Source organism: Ovis aries, chromosome 21, assembly GCF_016772045.2.
Source record: "Ovis aries strain OAR_USU_Benz2616 breed Rambouillet chromosome 21, ARS-UI_Ramb_v3.0, whole genome shotgun sequence".
Lineage (NCBI taxonomy): Eukaryota > Metazoa > Chordata > Mammalia > Artiodactyla > Bovidae > Ovis > Ovis aries.
In genome coordinates this window covers 16377738-16395971 of record NC_056074.1, presented here as the reverse complement: position 1 = coordinate 16395971, position 18234 = coordinate 16377738, and the positions used below count along the sequence as shown (strand labels likewise).

Sequence of the window (18234 nt, the reverse complement as noted above, 5' to 3'; positions counted from 1 at the left end):
TGTGGACAGTTTTTATACCTATATTTATCAGGACTGACTTCCCTCATAGCTCAGTTGGTAAAGAATCCGCCTGTATTGCAGTAGTCTGCCTCCAATGCAGGAGACCCGGGTTCACTTCCTAGGTTGGGAAGATCTTCTGGAGAAGGAAATGCAGTCTATTCCAATATTCTTGCCTGAAAAATCCCATGGATAGAGGACCCTGGTGGGCTACAGTCCATGAGAAGTCACAAGAGTTGGAAATGACTTAGTGAGTAAACTACCATATTTATCAGGACTATTGGTTAATAGTTTTCTTTTCTTGTGGTTTTGGTATAAGGCTGACTTCATAGAATGAGTTTGAAAGTGTTCTCTCTTGCTTGATATTTTGGAGAGTTAGGGGAGAATAGGTCTTAATTATTCTTTAAATGGTTGGTAGAATTCATCTTTAAAGTCATGTGGTCTTGGAGTTGTATGCATGGAGAGATTTTTGATGACTGACTCAACCTCTTGACTCATTATTGATTTGTTCAGATTTTCTATTTATTCCTGATTCAATCTTGACATATTGTGTTTCTAGAAGTGTAATATTTCTGTAGTATTAGTTGTAATGTCTCCTCCTTCATTTCTAATTTTAATTGAGTCATCTCTCTTTTTTCTTAGTTAGCAAAACATTTGTTTTTTTTTTATCTTTTCAAAGAAACAGCTTTTAGTTTCATTGATTTTTTTCAATTGTTTTTCTGCTTTCTATTGTATTTATTTCTGCTCTGATTTTTTATTATTTCCTTCCTTTTGCTAACTTTGGGCTTAATTTGTTCCTTTTTTCCTAGTTACTTGAGGTGTAAACCTAGGTAATTTATTTGAGATCTTTCTCATCTCTTACTGTATGCATTTGTTGATATAAGCTTTCCTCCTGGAAATGCTTTTTCTGCATCTTATAAAATATGGTATGTTGTTTATTTTCACTTTGAGATAATTGCTAATTTTCTTTGATATGGTGCTCATTTGGAAGTGTATTGTTTAGTTCCCAAAGATTTGTAGCTCTACTTTCTTTTTGTTGTTGATTTCTGATATCATACCACTGTGGTCAGAGAACAGTGCTGGTATTATTTCAGCATTCTTATATTTGCTAAGATGCTTTTTGTGGCCCATGATATGACCTGTCCTGGAGAATATTCTGTGTATATTTGAGAACAGTAACAGTATGTATTCTACTGATATAGAATGGAGTGTTCTATATATGTTTGTTTATTTCATTTGTTCTAAAGTATTGTTCAGTTCCGTTGTTTTCTTGTTTTCTATGTGGCCGATATGTTTATTGTTCTTGGTGCAGAAAGTGAAGAGGAACCAAAAAGCCTCTTGATGAAAGTGAAAGAGGAGAGTGAAAAAGTTGGCTTAAAGCTCAACATTCAGAAAACGAAGATCACGGCATCCGGTCCCATCACTTCATAGGAAATAGATGGGGAAACAGTGGAAACAGTGTCAGGCTTGATTTTTTTGGGCTCCAAAATCACTGCAGATGGTGACTGCAACCATGAAATTAAAAGACGCTTACTCCTTGGAAGGAAAGTTATGATCAACCTAGATAGCATATTGAAAAGCAGAGACATTACTTTGCCAACAAAGGTTCCGTCTAGTCAAGGCTTTGGTTTTTCCAGTGGTCATGTATGGATGTGAGAGCTGGACTGTGAAGAAAACTGAGCGCCGAAGATTTGATGCTTTTGAACTGTGGTGTTGGAGAAGACTCTTGAGAGTCCCTTGGACTGTAAGGAGATCCAACCAGTCCATTCTAAAGGAGATCAGCCCTGGGTGTTCATTGGAAGGACTGATGCTGAAGCTGAAACTCTAATACTTTGGCCACCTCATTAAAGAGTTTACTCACTGGAAAAGACTCTGATGCTGGGAGGGATTGGAGGCAGGAGGAGAAGGGGACGACAGAGGATGAGATGGCTGGATGGTCACTGACTCGATGGACATGAGGTTGGATAAACTCCAGGAGTTGGCTATAGACAGGGAGGCCTGGCGTGCAGCAGTTTGTGGGGTTGAGGAAAGTTGGACACAACTGAGCGACTGACCTGAATTGAACTGAAGTACCCTAATGTTCTTAGCATATCCTATTCTCTCTTTCTTCTCTAAGTCCTTGGGTATTGTAAATATATATGATTGCTATATCTTCTTGATATAGTGACAGCTCTATCATTATATCATCATATATATTTATTTTTATCTAGTTATCATTTTTGGTTTGAGATCAGTCTATCCTAAGTATGGCTACACCCTTTTTTTTTTTTTTTTTTGGTTATCATTTGCTTGGAGTATTATATTGTACCCCATTCACTTGGATCCTGTGTGTGTCTTTATAGCTGAAATGAGTGTCTTGAGTCAGCATATTACTGGGTCTTGTTTTTTTAATTCATCCAGCCACTCTGTGGCTTTTGATTGATGAGTTCAATTTGTTCACATTTAGGGTTAGTCTATTTCTGTTGTGTTACGTTAATTTGTTTTACTTTGTAGAGTCCACATGTAAGTGAAAATACACAGTATTTGTCTTTCTCTATATGATTTATCTCACTTAGCATAATACCCTTCAAGTTTTGTTACAAATGGCAAGATTTCCTTCTTTTTTTGTGGCTGAAGAGTATACCATTCTATATACATACACTACATAGAAGAGTTATACCACTGTGTGTGTCTGTGTGTGTGTATAGCATATCTTCTTTATCCATTCATATGTTGATGGATACTTAGGTTGCTTCCATATCTTGGCTATTAAAAATAATGCCATTATGAACATTGGGATGCATGTATCTTTTCAAAAGAGTGATTTCTTTTTCTTTTGATATATATGTGTGGGATTATTTCTTGGCTCTCTATTCTGATCCATTGATCTATATATTTGTTTCTGTCCCAGTAACATATCGTTTTGATTACTGTTCCTTTGTAGTATAGTCTGAACTCAGGGAACTTTATTCTTCCTGCTCTTCTTTCTCAAGATTGTTTTGGGTTTTCTATGTAGAGGATCATGTCATCTGCAAACAGTGAGAGTTTTACTTCTTCTTTTCCAATTTGGATTCCTTTTATTTCTTTTTCTGCTCTGATTGCTGTGGCCAAAACTTCCAGAACTATGTTGAATAGGAGCAGTGAAAGTGGGCACCCTTGTCTTGTTCCTGACTTTAGGGGAAATGCTTTCAATTTTTCACCATTGAGGATAATGTTTGCTGCAAGGCTTGCATTCCTATACACTAATAATGAGAAAGTAGAAAAAGAAATTAAGGAAACAATTCCATTCACCACTGCAACAAAAAGAATAAAATACTTAGGAATATATCTACCTTAAGAAACTAAAGACCTATATATAGAAAACTATAAAACACTGATGAAAGAAATCAAAGAGGACACTAATAGATGGAGAAATATACCATGTTCATGGATCAGAAGAATCAATATAGTGAAAATGAGTATACTACCCAGAGCAATCTACAGATTCAATGCAATCCCTACCGAGCTACCAACGGTATTTTTCACAGAACTAGAACAAATAGTTTCCAGGTTTGTATGGAAATACAAAAAACCTCGAATAGCCAAAAGCAATCTTGAGAAAGAAGAATGGAACTGGAGGAATAAACTTGCCTGACTTCAGGCTCTACTACAAGGCCACAGTCATCAAGACAGTATGGTACTAGCATAAAGACAGAAATGTAGATCAATGGAGCAAAACAGAAAGCCCAGAGATAAATCCACGCACCTATGGACACCTTATCTTTGACAAAGGAGGCAAGAATATACAATGGAGTAAAGACAATCTCTTTAACAAGTGGTGCTGGGAAAACTGGTCAACCACTTGCAAAAGAATGAAACTAGAACACTTTCTAACACCACACACAAAAATAAACTCAACATGGATTAAAGATCTAAATGTAAGACCAGAAACTATAAAACTCCTAGAGGAGAACATAGGCAAAACACTCTCAGACATAAATCACAGCAGGATCCTCTATGATCCATCTCCCAGAATTCTGGAAATAAAACCAAAAACAAACAAATGGGATCTAATTAAAATTAAAAGCTTCTGCACAACAAAGGAAACTATAAACAAGGTGAAAAGACAGCCTTCAGAATGGGAGAAAATAATAGCAAATGAAGCAACTGACAAACAACTAATCTCAAAAATATACAAGCAACTTATGCAGCTCAATTCCAGAAAAATAAACAACCCAATCAAAAAAATGGGCCAAAGACCTAATTAGACATTTCTCCAAAGAAGACATACGGATGACTAACAAACCACATGAAAAGATGCTCAACATCACTCATTATCAGAGAAATGCAAATCAAGACCACAATGAGGTACCACTTCACACCAGTCAGAATGGCTGTGATCCAAAAGTCTACAAGCAATAAATGCTGGAGAGGGTGTGGAGAAAAGGGAACCCTCTTACACTGTTGGTGGGAATGCAAACTAGTACAGCCACTATGGAGAACAGTGTGGAGATTCCTTAAAAACTGGAAATAGAACTGCCTTATGACCCAGCAATCCCACCGCTGGGCATACACACCAAGGAAACTAGACTTGAAAGAGACATGTACCCCAATGTTCATCGCAGCACTGTTTATAATAGCCAGGACATGGAAGCAACCTAGATGTCCATCAGCAGATGAATGGATAAGAAAGCTGTGGTACATATACACAATGGAGTATTACTCAGCCATCAAAAAGAATACATTTGAATGAGTTCTAATGAGGTGGATGAAACGAGCCGATTATACAGAGTGAAGTAAGCCAGAAAGAAAAACACCAATACAGTATACTAACACATATATATGGAATTTAGAAAGATGGTAACAATAACCCTGTACACAAGACAGCAAAAGAGATGCAGATGTACAGAACAGACTTTTTGACTCTGTGGGAGAGGGAGAGGGTGGCATGATCTGGGAAAATGGCATTGAAACCTGTATACTATCATGTAAGAAATGAATCGCCAGTCTAGGTTCAATGCAGGATACAGGATGCTTGGGGCTGGTCCACTGGGATAACCCAGAAGGATGGTATGGGGAGGGAGGCGGGAGTGGGGTTCAGGATTGGGAACTCATGTACATCCATGGCAGATTCATGTTGATGTATGGCAAAACTAATACAGTATTGTAAAGTAAAAATATATATATTTTTTTAAAAAAAGAAAATCAAAATGTAGACAAAAAAAAGAATAAAGTCACGTCTCCATACAGAGACTTGTACATGAAAAAAAAAATTATTTTATTGAAGTATAGCTGATTTACAATATTATGTTAATTTCTGCTGCATGGCAAAGTTTAAATCATATACATATATACATTATTTTTTATATTCATTTTCACAGGATATTGATATGGCATGAGTCCCTGTGTTACATAGTAGGACCTTGATGTATATCCATTCTATATATAATAGTTTGCATCTGCTAATCCCAAACTCCCAATCCACCCTTCCCCATACCTGATCCCTCCTGGCAACCACTCTATGTCTATGTGTTTGTTTCTGTTTTGTACATAAATTCATTTGAGTCATATTTTATATTTCACATAGAAGACATAGCATTTGGCATCTGTCTTTTTCTTTCTGACTCACCTTACTTAGTATGATAAGCTCTAGGCCCATTATTTCATTGTTTTTCACGGCTGAGGAGTATTCCACTGTATATATGAATCACATCTTCTTTATCCATTCACCGAAAGATGAACATTTAGATTGTTTCCACATCTTGCAATTGTGAATAGTGTCCCTTTGAACATACAGATGTATATATCTTTTTGAACTACAGTTTTTCCTGAATATGTGCCCAGGAGTGGGATTGCTGCATCATATGGCAACTCTATTTTTAGTTTTTTGAGGAACCTCAATAAAGTTTCGGAGAAGGCAATGGTACCCCACTCCAGTACCCTTGCCTGGAAAATCCATGGACGGAGGAGCCTGGTAGGCTGCTCCATGGGGTCGCTAAGAGTTGGACACGACTGAGTGATTTCACTTTCACTTTTTACTTTCATGCATTGGAGAAGGAAATGGTGACCCACTCCAGTATTCTTGTCTGGAGAATCCCAAGGACAGGGGAGCCTGGTGGGCTACCGTCTATGGGGTCACAGAGAGTCAGACATGACTGAATTGACTTAGCAGCAGCAGCAGCAAGAAAGTTTTCCATGGTGGATACACCAATTTACATTAGGGGAGGCGCTCTTGCCTTGTTCCCAATCTTAGAAGAAAAACATTCATTTTTTTCACCATTAAGAATGATGTTAGCTATAGGCTTTTAAAAGTTCTCCTTTGTTAGTTTAGGTAAGTTCTCTGCTATTCTTATTTTTAAGAGTTTCTAATCACAAACAAAATGTTTACTGAATGTTGTCAAATGCTTCTGTGGCATCAATCTAAGGGATCATGTAGTTTTCTTTCAGTTCAGTTTACTCGCTCAGTCGTGTCCGACTCTTTGCAACCCCATGAATCGCAGCACGCCAGGCCTCCCTGTCCATCACCAACTCCCGGAGTTCACTCAGACTCACATCCATTGAGTCAGTGATGCCATCCAGCCATCTCATCCTCGGTCGTCCCCTTCGCCTCCTGCCCCCAATCCCTCCCAGCATCAGAGTCTTTTCCAGTGAGTCAACTCTTTAATGAGGTGGCCAAAGTATTGGAGTTTCAGCTTCAGCATCATTCCCTCCAAAGAAATCCCAGGGCTGATCTCCTTCAGAATGGACTGGTTGGATCTCTTTGCAGTCCAAGGGACTCTCAGGAGTCTTCTCCAATACCACAGTTCAAAAGCATCAATTCTTCAGCGCTCAGCTTTCTTCATAGTCTAACTCTCACATCCATAGATGACCACTGGAAAAACCATAGCCTTGACTAGATGGACCTTAGTCGGCAAAGTAGTGTCTCTGCTTTTCGATATGCTATCTAGATTGGTCATAACTTTTCTTCCAAGGAGTAAGCGTCTTTCAATTTCACGGCTGCAGTCACCATCTGCAGTGATTTTGGAGCCCAAAAAAATAAAGTCTGACACTGTTTCCACTGTTTCCCCATCTATGTCCCACGAAGTAATGGGACCAGATGCCATGATCTTCGTTTTCTGAATGTTGGGCTTTAAGCCAAATTTTCACTCTCCACTTTCACTTTCATCAAGAGGCTTTTTGACATTGACTAGATTTTTATTTTTTTTTTACTGTTGAATGAGTCTTGTACTCCCAAGAGAGACCTAATCTTGATCATGATATATTCTCTTTTTTCTGTAGTCATGGATTTGAGATGCTAATATTTTATCAAAGTGTCTTCTACATTCTTAAGTTATAATTATCACTGATAAAGAAGGACATAATATTATGATTAACTTTCTATTACTACTGAAACAACACAAATTTAGTGACAATAAAAATGTATTATTTTATAATTTTACAGGCTGGAAGACTTATCTAGGTTTCATTTGACTAAAATCATGATGTCAACAGGGCTGTTCTCTTCTCTAGAGTCCCTTGGAGAGGGAAAATCCATTTGCTGCTTATTCAGGTTGTTGGCAGAATTTAGCTCCTTGTGGTTCTTAAGACTGAGGTCACCTATTTCCTTGCTGTCTATCGACTAAAAGTCATCCTCATCTTCTAGAGACCACCAGCATTTCTTGGCTCATAACCCGGTTTCTTCATTTTCAAAAGCAGCAACAGTGGGTTGAGTCTTTCTCATGCTTTAAGTATTTCCAGCCTTTTCTCCACTGATGCAGCTCTCTGACTGCAACTAGGAAATGTTCTCTGTTTTTAAGGACTCATGATTAGATTGGGCCCACCAGGTTAACCCAGGATAATCTCATCAAAGGAGAATCCATAACCTCAATTACATCTGCAAAGATCTTTTTACTATGTATGACAATACACTTACTGCTTCCAGGAATCAGGGCATGGCTTTCTTTGGGAGGCCATTAGTCTGTCGTGAAAAAGGCAGATTCTCCAAGGAGACATCCTAATCCTACGTATGTCTGCTCTTAACAACAGAACTTCAAAATACATGAAGGAGAACTGACAGATCCAAATATATACACACACACACACACACATATAAATCAACACGTATGGTTGAAGACATCATTATTCCTCTCTCAGTAATGGCTGAGGGTCCGACACAACTGAGCGACTTTTCATGCATTGGAGAAGGAAATGGCAACCCACTCCAGTGTTCTTGCCTGAAGAATCCCAGGGATGGGGGAGCCTGGTGGGCTGCTGTCTAAGGGTTCACACTGAGATGGACATGACTGAAGCAACTTAGCAGCAGCAGCAGCAGCAGCAGCAGCAGCAGTAATGGATAAAATAGGCAGAAAATTCTCAAGAAGAGAGACAATCTAAACATTATTAGTCAACTTGATTTAACATTTATAAAACAATTTCCTAAATTCATCTCATATGCTCTTGGAATATTAAGACAGGCCATATTCTGGACAATAAAATGAATTCTAGTAGATATGAAAGAACAGCAATCACACAAACTAAACTCTCAGATGAGAATAGGATTAAACTAGAAATCAATAACAAGAAAATAACTTCTGGGACATCTGCAAATGTTTAGGAATTTGAAAAAACATTTCTAAATTACCCATGGTCAAGGGAGAAGGATTAAGGGGAAATTTTTATATATTCAGAAGTAAATAAAAATTAAAATGTAACATATCAAAATCTGTACAGGATTACCTTGGTGGTACAGTGGATAGGAATCAGCCTACCAATGCAAGGGGACACGAGTCCGATCCCTAGTCCAGGAAGACTCCACATACTGTGGAGCAACTAAAGCCCATACGCCACAGCTACTGAAGCCCACACACCTACAGCCTATGTTTCACAGCAAGAGATGTCACGCAATGAGAAGTCCTTACACCACAATGAAGAGTAGCCCCCACTCACTGCAACTAGTGAAAGCCTGTGGGCAGCAGCGAAGACCCAGCACAACCAAAAATAAATAAATGAATGACAAAATCTGTGTGATGCCACTGAAGCAGTGCTTAGAGGTAAATACAATAAATGCTATGATGGAAAGAAAAAAGACTTAAAATCAGTAACCCAAGTTTCTACTTCAGCAAACTAGAAACAAAAGAAAAAATGAAACTCAAAGCAAACAAAAGAGTCCATATTATAGATAACCAATGGGAATCTGCTGTACGGCTAAGGAAACTCAAACAGGGGCTCTGTTATCAACCTAGAGGGGTGGGGTGGGGAGGGAGATGGGCGGGAAGTTCAAAAGGGAGGTATGGTACTGGCACAAAGACAGAAACATAGATCAATGGAACAAAACAGAGAGTCCAGAGATAAATCCATGCACCTATGGACACCTTATCTTTGAAAAAGCAGGCAACAATATACAATGGAGAAAAGACAATCTCTTTTTAACAAGTGGCGTTGGGGAAACTGGTCAACCACTTGTAAAAGAATGAAACTAGAACACTTTCTAACACCATACACAAAAATAAACTCAAAATGGATTAAAGATCTAAATGTAAGAACAGAAACTATCAAACTCTTAGAGGAAAACATAGGCAAAGCACTCTCTGACATAAATCACAGCAGGATCCTCTATGACCCACCTCCCAGAGTAATGGAAATAAAAGCAAAAATAAAAAAATGGGACCTAATTAAACTTAAAAAGACAGCCTTCACAATGGGAGAAAATAATAGCAAATGAAGCAATGGACAAAGAATTAATCTCAAAAATATACAAGAACTCCTGCAGCTCAATTCGAGAAAAATAAGCGACCCAACCAAAAAAATGGGCCAAAGAATTAAACAGGCATTTCTCCAAAGAAGACATACAGATGGTTAACAAACACATGAAAAGCTGCTCAGCATAACTCATTATCAGAGAAATGCAAATCAAAACCACAGTGAAGTACCATCTCACTCCAGTCAGAATGGCTGCTATCAAAAAGTCTATAAACAATAAATGCTGGAGAGAGTGCAGAGAAAAAGGAACCCTCTTACACTGTTGGCGGGAATGCAAACTAGTACAGCCACTATGGAGAACAGTGTGGAGATTCCTTAAAAAACTGGAAATAGAACTGCCATACGACCCAGCTTGAAAGAGACACATGTACCCCAATGTTCATCACAGAACTGTTTACAATAGCCAAGACATGGATGCAACCTAGATGTCCACCAGCAGACAAATGGATAAGAAAGCTGTGGTACATATACACAATGGAATATTACTCAGCTATTAAAAAGAATGCATTTGAATCAGTTCTAATGAGGTGGATGAAACTGGAGCCTATTATACAGAGCAAAGCAAGTCAGAACGAAAAACACCAATACAGTATACTAATGCATATATATGGAATTTAGAAAGATGGTAACAATGACCCTATATGTGAGACAGCAAAAGAGACACAGATGTAAAGAACAACTTTTGGACTCTGTGGGAGAAAGTGAAGGTGGGATGATTTGAGAGACTAGCATTGAAACATGTATATTATCATACGTGAAATAGATCGCCAGTCCAGGTTCAATGCATGAGACAGGGTGCTCAGAACTGGTGCACTGGGATGACCCTGAGGGATTGATGGGGAGGGAAGTGAGAGGGAGGGTCAGGATGGGGAACACATGTACACCCATCGCTGATTCATATGAATGTATGGCAAAAACCACCACAATACTGTAATTAGCCTTTAATTCAAATAAATTGAAAAAAATTAAAATTTTTTTTAAAATCAGCTTAAAAAAAAGGGAGGGGATACATGTATACCTATGGCTGATTCACGTTGAGGTTTGACAGAAAACAATAAAATTCTGTAAAGCAATTATCCTCCAATTTAAAAAAATAAAATTTTAAAAAAGCAAACAAAAGAAGCAAAATATAAAGATTTGAGTAGAAATCTATGAAACTTGACAACAAAAGCAGTAATCAAAGAAATCTTCCAGTTCTTTTGACAATGTCAAAAGATCTATCTCTAGCCACCTGAACAGAAAGAGGAAAGAATTACAAATTATGAAAAGCAGGGATAAAAGAGGAAATATAAACACTAGTCCCACAAGCATTAAAAGGATAACTAAAAATAAACAACTTTGTCCATAAATTCAACATTAATGCTACAGACTAAGTCGTTAAAAGACAAAAACTATCATCACTGAAGAAGAGATAACTTGAAGGACATATATCTATGAATAAAATTGACTTTATAATTAACAACCTTCCAAGAAAACTTGAGGCTCAGGTGTGTTTATAGTTGTATTCTACCAAATACATAGGAAGAAATAACACCAATTCTACACAGCTTCCTCCAAGTAACAGAAGAGGACAGAATATTTTCAACCCATTTATGAGGTCAGCATTATCCTAACACCAAAACCAGATAATGACATTATCAGAAAAGGACACTGTAGACCAATATCCTTCATGAAAATCTTGGGAATTTTAAATTGCAAATATAGTTTGTTAGTTATAGAAACACTATTTGGTTCAAAAAATTTATTGGAGTATAGTAGATTTACAATGTTGTGTTAGTTTCAGGTGTAAAGTGAATCATTTATACATATACATATATGTATGTATGTTATACATACATATATCAGTTATACGTATACATATATCCACTCCTTCTTAAATCTTTTCCCATATATGCCCTTCAGAGTATACAGTAGAGTTCCCTGTGCTATACAGAAAGTCCTTATTAGTTATCTATTTTATATATAGTAGTTCATATAAGGGAGACGGCAATGACAACCCACTCCAGTACTCTTGCCTGGAAAATCCCATGGATGAAGGAGCCTGGTAGGCTGCAGCCCATGGGGTCGCAAAGAGTCAGACACGACTGAACAACTTCACTTTCACTTTTCACTTTCGTGCATTGGGGAAGGATATGGCAACCCACTCCAGTGTTCTTGCCTTGAGAATCCCAGGGACAGAGGAGCCTGGTAGGCTGCCGTCTATGGGGTCGCGCAGAGTCGGACACGACTGAAGCAATTTAGCAGCAGCAGCAGCAGCAGTACATATATCTCAATCCCAATCTCCCAATTTATCCCTCCTCCATTACTCCCTGGTAACTAAAACCTTGTTCTCTACATTTGTAACTCTATTTTTGTTTTGTAGGTAAGTTCATTTGTAGCCCCCTCTTTTTTAAGATTTTGCATAAAGTCACTATCATATGATACTTTTCTGTCTCTAACTTACTTTACTCAATATGACAATCTCTAAGTCCCTAAATGTCAATCTACAGAGGAATGAGTAAAGAAGATATGGTACATATATACAATGCAGTATTACTCAGCCATAAAAGGAATGGAATAATGCCATTTGTAGCAACACGGCTGGAACTAGAGATTTTAATAGCTTTTTAAAAGTCCGTTCCTATCTAAAAGTCCCTATCAGTCTGTCTTTCCTGAACTTTTTTTAATATAAATGTATTTATTTTAATTGGAGGTTAATTACTTTACAATATTGTATTGGTTTTGCCATACATCAACATGAATGAACTTTTAATGAGCAGTTTTGCTCCTGGTTTTAAGCTACATTTCCCTGCTTTTGTGTATGCCAAGAAATTTTATTACTGGCTGTTGGACACTGTGACTGCTACACTGTTAGAGGCCTAACGTTGTCTCTTTTAAAGTGCAGTAAAAAAATTTTGGTAGGCATTTTGATTACTAGCAAATCAAATGGATACTGTTTAGAGCAGATCTAAAGGCAATTTTAATAGCCTTTAATCTAGGGCTTATTTATCCCTATAGCTGAGGTGTGACCTTTCCAGAATTTTTACTAAAGGCCCTGTGTGTCGAACAAAGCCTATCTTCTAATATGGCTAGTGAGAACTTGAATATTTTCCAGATCCATGTGAGTTCTTAGAATGGTTCCGCTAAAAGCTCCCTAGTAGTACTCTGCCCAGCCTTGGGGAGCTTCACTCTACTTGTGTGCCTCTTAGGTATCAGCAACATACTCAAGCAGACCCCACACAGATTTCCAGAGGTCTTTCTCTGGAGAGCTCTCTCCTTTGGGTACTCTTCCCTCAAAATTACCACCACCTCTATCTCAAAAAAAAAAAAAAAAAATCCAGTCTCTCCTCAGCTCCACAAGACCACCATGCTTTGCCTAGGTTCCTCCTGCTATATGACAGCTAGAACATGCCTCCAGGCAGAATATGAGGGCAATCATAATGCTCTATTATTCCCTACTTTCACAGCTCCACACTGACTGTTGTCCAGCATCTAAGAATGGATATTTCATATGTTTTTTCTGGTTTTCTAGCTATTTATGGCAAGATGACACAGCTAACACCTGTACACTGTCATGGCCAGAAGTAGATACATCCATGCTTCATATATGGTTCAACACTATTATAAAAATTGCCCACATGTTAAGATATGACAGGATATAAATATAAAATATAAAATATAAAAAGGGAAACTTTATCATCCCAGTCAATATTTTGCAGGTAAAATAAAAATATAAATACATTTCAGAGTCTGACAATTTTTTAAGTTTTAAAGAATGGACTGGAAGAACCAGGAGAGCTGCTAATGTTTTCAATGTCCATAATATGTTCTTACTCCTAAAGGAAATAGGCCAAATCTTCTATATAGTTATGTATTATATTTGGTTAGGTAGGCTTCCCTCGTGGTTCAGATGGTAAAGAATCTGCTTGCAGTGTGGGAGATCTGGATTTGATCTCTGGGTTGGGAAGATTCCCCTGGAGAAATAAATGGCAACCCCCTCCAGTATTCTTGCCTAGAGAATCCCATGGACAGAGGAGCCTGGCGGGCCACAGTGCATGGGGTCACAAAGAGTCACACTAATATTATTTTATTTTCCTTTCTGACACTGTTGTTTACTATAATAAATTATATAGATTCAATTCAGTTATCAAGTGGTTTCTTCTTTCTTCCCATGATTGTCTGAAGGTTTTTTATATAAGATACAGATCAAAAATTGGAAAGGCCAAATTCAAAATCTTGTTTAAAAGGACTGTAAAGACACTCTTATCTTTCGATACACAAAGAACAAACTCATGAAAATGCTTCCTAGTGTAAGCTGACACTGTCATCTCAATCAGACACCAATCCATCCGTATCAGAGGACTGAGGCAGAATTTCAAAGATTAAATTTCAGAGTAGAAGCAGATAACTTCATGGAAGCACACTGATAACCCTAGATATAGCAGGACATTACCTATGCCAGATTGAATGAACTGATGAGGTCAACCTAATCATGCTTATTCATTTTGGAATTTTATTGGTACTCTTTTTAATATTCTATTTTCTAATGGGCATATGAGAAAACCCATTCTCTTTTTTACTTTTCTCTAATTCTTCAGTTCAGTTCAGTCGCTCAGTCGTGTCCGACTCTTTGTGACCCCATGAATTGTAGCACGCCAGGCCTCCCTGTCCATCACCAACTCCCGGAGTTCACTCAGATTCACGTCCATCGAGTCAGTGATGCCATCCAGCCATCTCATCCTCTGTCGTCCCCTTCTCCTCCTGCCCCCAATCCCTCCCAGCATCAGAGTCTTTTCCAATGAGTCAACTCTTCGCATGAGGTGGCCAAAGTACTGGAGCTTCAGCTTTAGCATCATTCCTTCCAAATTCTTACCTTGTGAAAAACATCTCTTTGTATCTTGTTTTCACCATCCCTCAGAATTCAGGTACAAATACTTTTTACTGAGTTTTATGTCTCATGACAATGCAGTCATTTGCATGAGCTTAAATAAAAATCTGTCCTTTCACTGGGATATAACTGGAAAAATTTATTGCATAATCAAAGCCATACCTAATGGATGATATTTGAGAATAAATTTCATTTAGTACGATATGGCAAGCCCCCAGTCCCCACTAAGGACACAGATGAAATTGGTATTTGGACCAATGCCTACGAGGCTTCCTAGGCAAACTGTCTCAAGTCCACTGTTGTACACTGTCCCAGCATTACAAATAGTAAGAAAGCCACTGACTTGAAAGAAAAGGAGAGAGGAATTTGTCCACATTTGTAAGTGTAGAGGTGAAACCTGGCATAAATGAATTTAATTTGTAAATAGTAGTGATAAAAAGACCTCTGGGATAATAGACTGCTAAAAATAAAATTCTAGACTCTCTACAAACTTTTGTGATGGAACCTAATTTAAGTGGCCTGAGCAGTTGTCTAATATGATCCGACTCTAGATTTGCTAGAACTTTATGTGTGTTAAGTGACTTTTAACTACACCGATGTAAGTTAATGAAGCCACATGATGCAAAATCCCAATGAGACCAATCTCACTCTATAGAAGTTATTTATGATCTCAAGAGAAGACTTACATTACTCAAAACTTAGCAATAAGGCAAAAGATAATATCATGGTAATACACTATTTAACAAGCACACCTAAGAGTCATCTGACTCTTAAGGAAAGGTACCTCTCTTTGAATTATTAGGGTCAGACTATGTAAAGTTAGATGGTGACTCATAGATAACTAATAAAAGTGGAAATAATTTTTGTCCAATAGAGATGTACATGATTTTTTATAAAAAAGATAACTCCAAAAGGATGTCTTCATTGCCATATAGTATATTAACAAGGTAACATACTAGGTTTGTATCCAACTTAACAATGTGATTTCAGCATTTCTTTGTTGCTTTGACTATAGGCATGTTGAGTTCTTACTTCTTTTAAGTGTCGTTCTGCTTATTTCATTAATGTGCTAAATAAGATTATAATCTGCTCACTATATGCATGAGGACTGCATTTTTATACTTTTGAGATTTTTTGAGATTGAAGCTTTTGAACTGTGGTGCTGGAGAAGACTCCTGAAAGTCCCTTGGACTGCAAGGATATCAAATCAGTCTATCTTAAAGGAAATCAACCCTTAATATTCATTGGAAGGACTGATGCTGAAGCTGAAGCTCCAATACTTTGGACACCTGATGCAAAAAGATGACTCACTGGAAAAGACGCTGGTGGTGGGAAAGATTGAGGGCAGGAGAAGGGGGCAACAGAGGATGAGATGGTTGGATGGCATCACCGACTCAATGGACATGAGTTTGAGCAACCTCTAGGAGGTGGTGAAGGACAGGAAAGCCTGGTGTGCTGCAGCCCATGAGGTCACAAAAAGTCGGATATGACTTAGTGACTGAACAACTTTTGAGATTTATACTTTCACAAAAGGATATAAAAATGCTCCACAGAAATGTTGGCTTTACTAGTAAAATAAGAACTCAATTGATCTTCCAGGGACAATTTGCAGAACTTCTGTATCTCTTTTTATTTCATTATTCAGTTAAGTTTAGTCGCTCAGTCACATCTGACTCTTTGTGACCCTATGGACTGCAGCACACCAGGCTTCCCTGTCCATCACTAACTCCCACAGCTTGTTCAAATTCATGTCCATTGAGTCAGTAATACCATCCAATCATTTCATCCTCTGTCATCCCTTTCTCCTCCTGCCTTCAATCTCTCCCAGCATCTGGGTCTTAATGAGTCAGTTCTTTGTACCAAGTGGCCAAAGTATTGGAGTTTCAGCTTCATCATCAGTCCTTGCAATGAATATTCATAACTACTGGAAAAACCACACAAGACTACTAGAACAACCATTATAGATCACACTAATTTTCACAAGCAATCTCAAGAATAATAACTATACCAACAAATTTAAGTTGTGCCCAACTCCTTGCGACCCCATGGACTGCAGCCTGCCAGGCTCCTCTGTCCATGGGATTTTCTAGGTAAGAATACTGAAGTGGGTTGCCATTTCCTTCTCGAGGGGATCTTCCTGACCCAGGGATTGAACTTGAGTCTCCTGCACTGCAGACAGACTCTTTACCACTGAATCACCAAGCAAGCCCCTGAATAGATCAGCTGATCTTCCAGGGACAATTCCCAGAACTTCTATATCTATTTTTATTTCACTATAGATAAAACTTTAATTTTCACAAGTAATCTCAAGAATAATAACTTCACTGTCAAATAATCAACTCACCACCACCATCAATTCATAACTATACCCAACCAATAAAGAGCACCCAGAAAAACCTTCGCAAATGAAAGAATTTCTTTGCTCTGAAAACTTATCCAATCTTACAAACCTTTTAAATAATGTGCCAACACCACTTTGACTACTTCTGACCACATAGCATGCAAGCAAAGAAAGCTCTACAAACAAACCTAAAAATAAATCGCCCTAGATAAACATATTTGAAGTCAAGGTTTCAGAATTCTCTTCAGTAACCAGACTGAAGGCATAACTAAACACTGCAAACACACTACCCAGATAAAACAAAACTATTAATCCTAAAACATACAGATAACATTACTAAAATAACATACCCAATCCCATCGCTTATGGTAAGACTTTTACAAACCATACATTACACAACAAATATTTTAACAGCCTTTTCATTTGGAATACATATTTGTCAAAACATTACCTATGGCTATCAGGGCTTCCATAGGCAGCACTAGTGGTAAAGAACCCATCTGCTGAAGCAGGAGATTTAAGAGATGTGGGTTTGAACCCTCGGTCGGGAAGATCCCCTGAGGAGGAAATGGCAACCCACACCAGTATTCTTGCCTGAGGGACTTTCATGGAGGTCCAGTCACTGAATCTGCTTTCCAATGCATAGTATTCTTGACTGGAAAATCCCATTGGCAGAGGAGCCTGGAGGGCTACAGTCCAGAGGGTCACAAAGAGTCGGATACAAATGAAGCGACTTAGCACATGGCTAATTAAACCAATACAATTAAACCAATAATGGAGCCTCTCTAGTCTGTATATTTCTATGTATTCATATATGATGAGACATATGCAGAGCCTACATACACATAGAAACCTGGAATATCAGATGTATCCCTTTACTTCTCACATGGAAACAGCATTTGTAGGCTACGTACTCATATGAAAATAAGTATTCTGAGTTGATACAATCATTACAAATCAATGTTCAGCTATCCCTTACAGTAACACATCTTAAAAGAAAGAATTTCAAATGGATAAGTATCTCTTTATGTAAGTCTTTACTTTTCACTTTCAAAATGAAAAAGGATCAAATCGGTCTTCAGGATTAACGTCAAATGTAAATAAATTCCATTCCACCTAGTACACAATCAAAAGTCCCTGAAGATTTATTTTCCTAATTATACAACTTCCTGATAGGAGAGCCATTACCACAGCTGACCTCTAACTATTGTAGCTCTGCTACCATAGGTGCTAGCAATATGAGTGCCTGCTGTCTGTCCTGCTCAGATGTTTGTTGTCAAAATCAGACTGAAAATGAGTATATCTGATTGGTGAAACCTAGGTCACATGGATT

The 18234-nt window shown here is 37.9% G+C and overlaps 1 protein-coding gene across 1 annotated transcript in view; it reads right to left on the bottom strand.

Moving 5' to 3' along the window:
* LOC101117288 (glycerophosphodiester phosphodiesterase domain-containing protein 4-like) overlaps nt 1-18234 on the bottom strand; it is a 155014-nt gene that overhangs the window by 67841 nt on the left and 68939 nt on the right. The gene's annotated exons all lie outside the window — the stretch shown is intronic.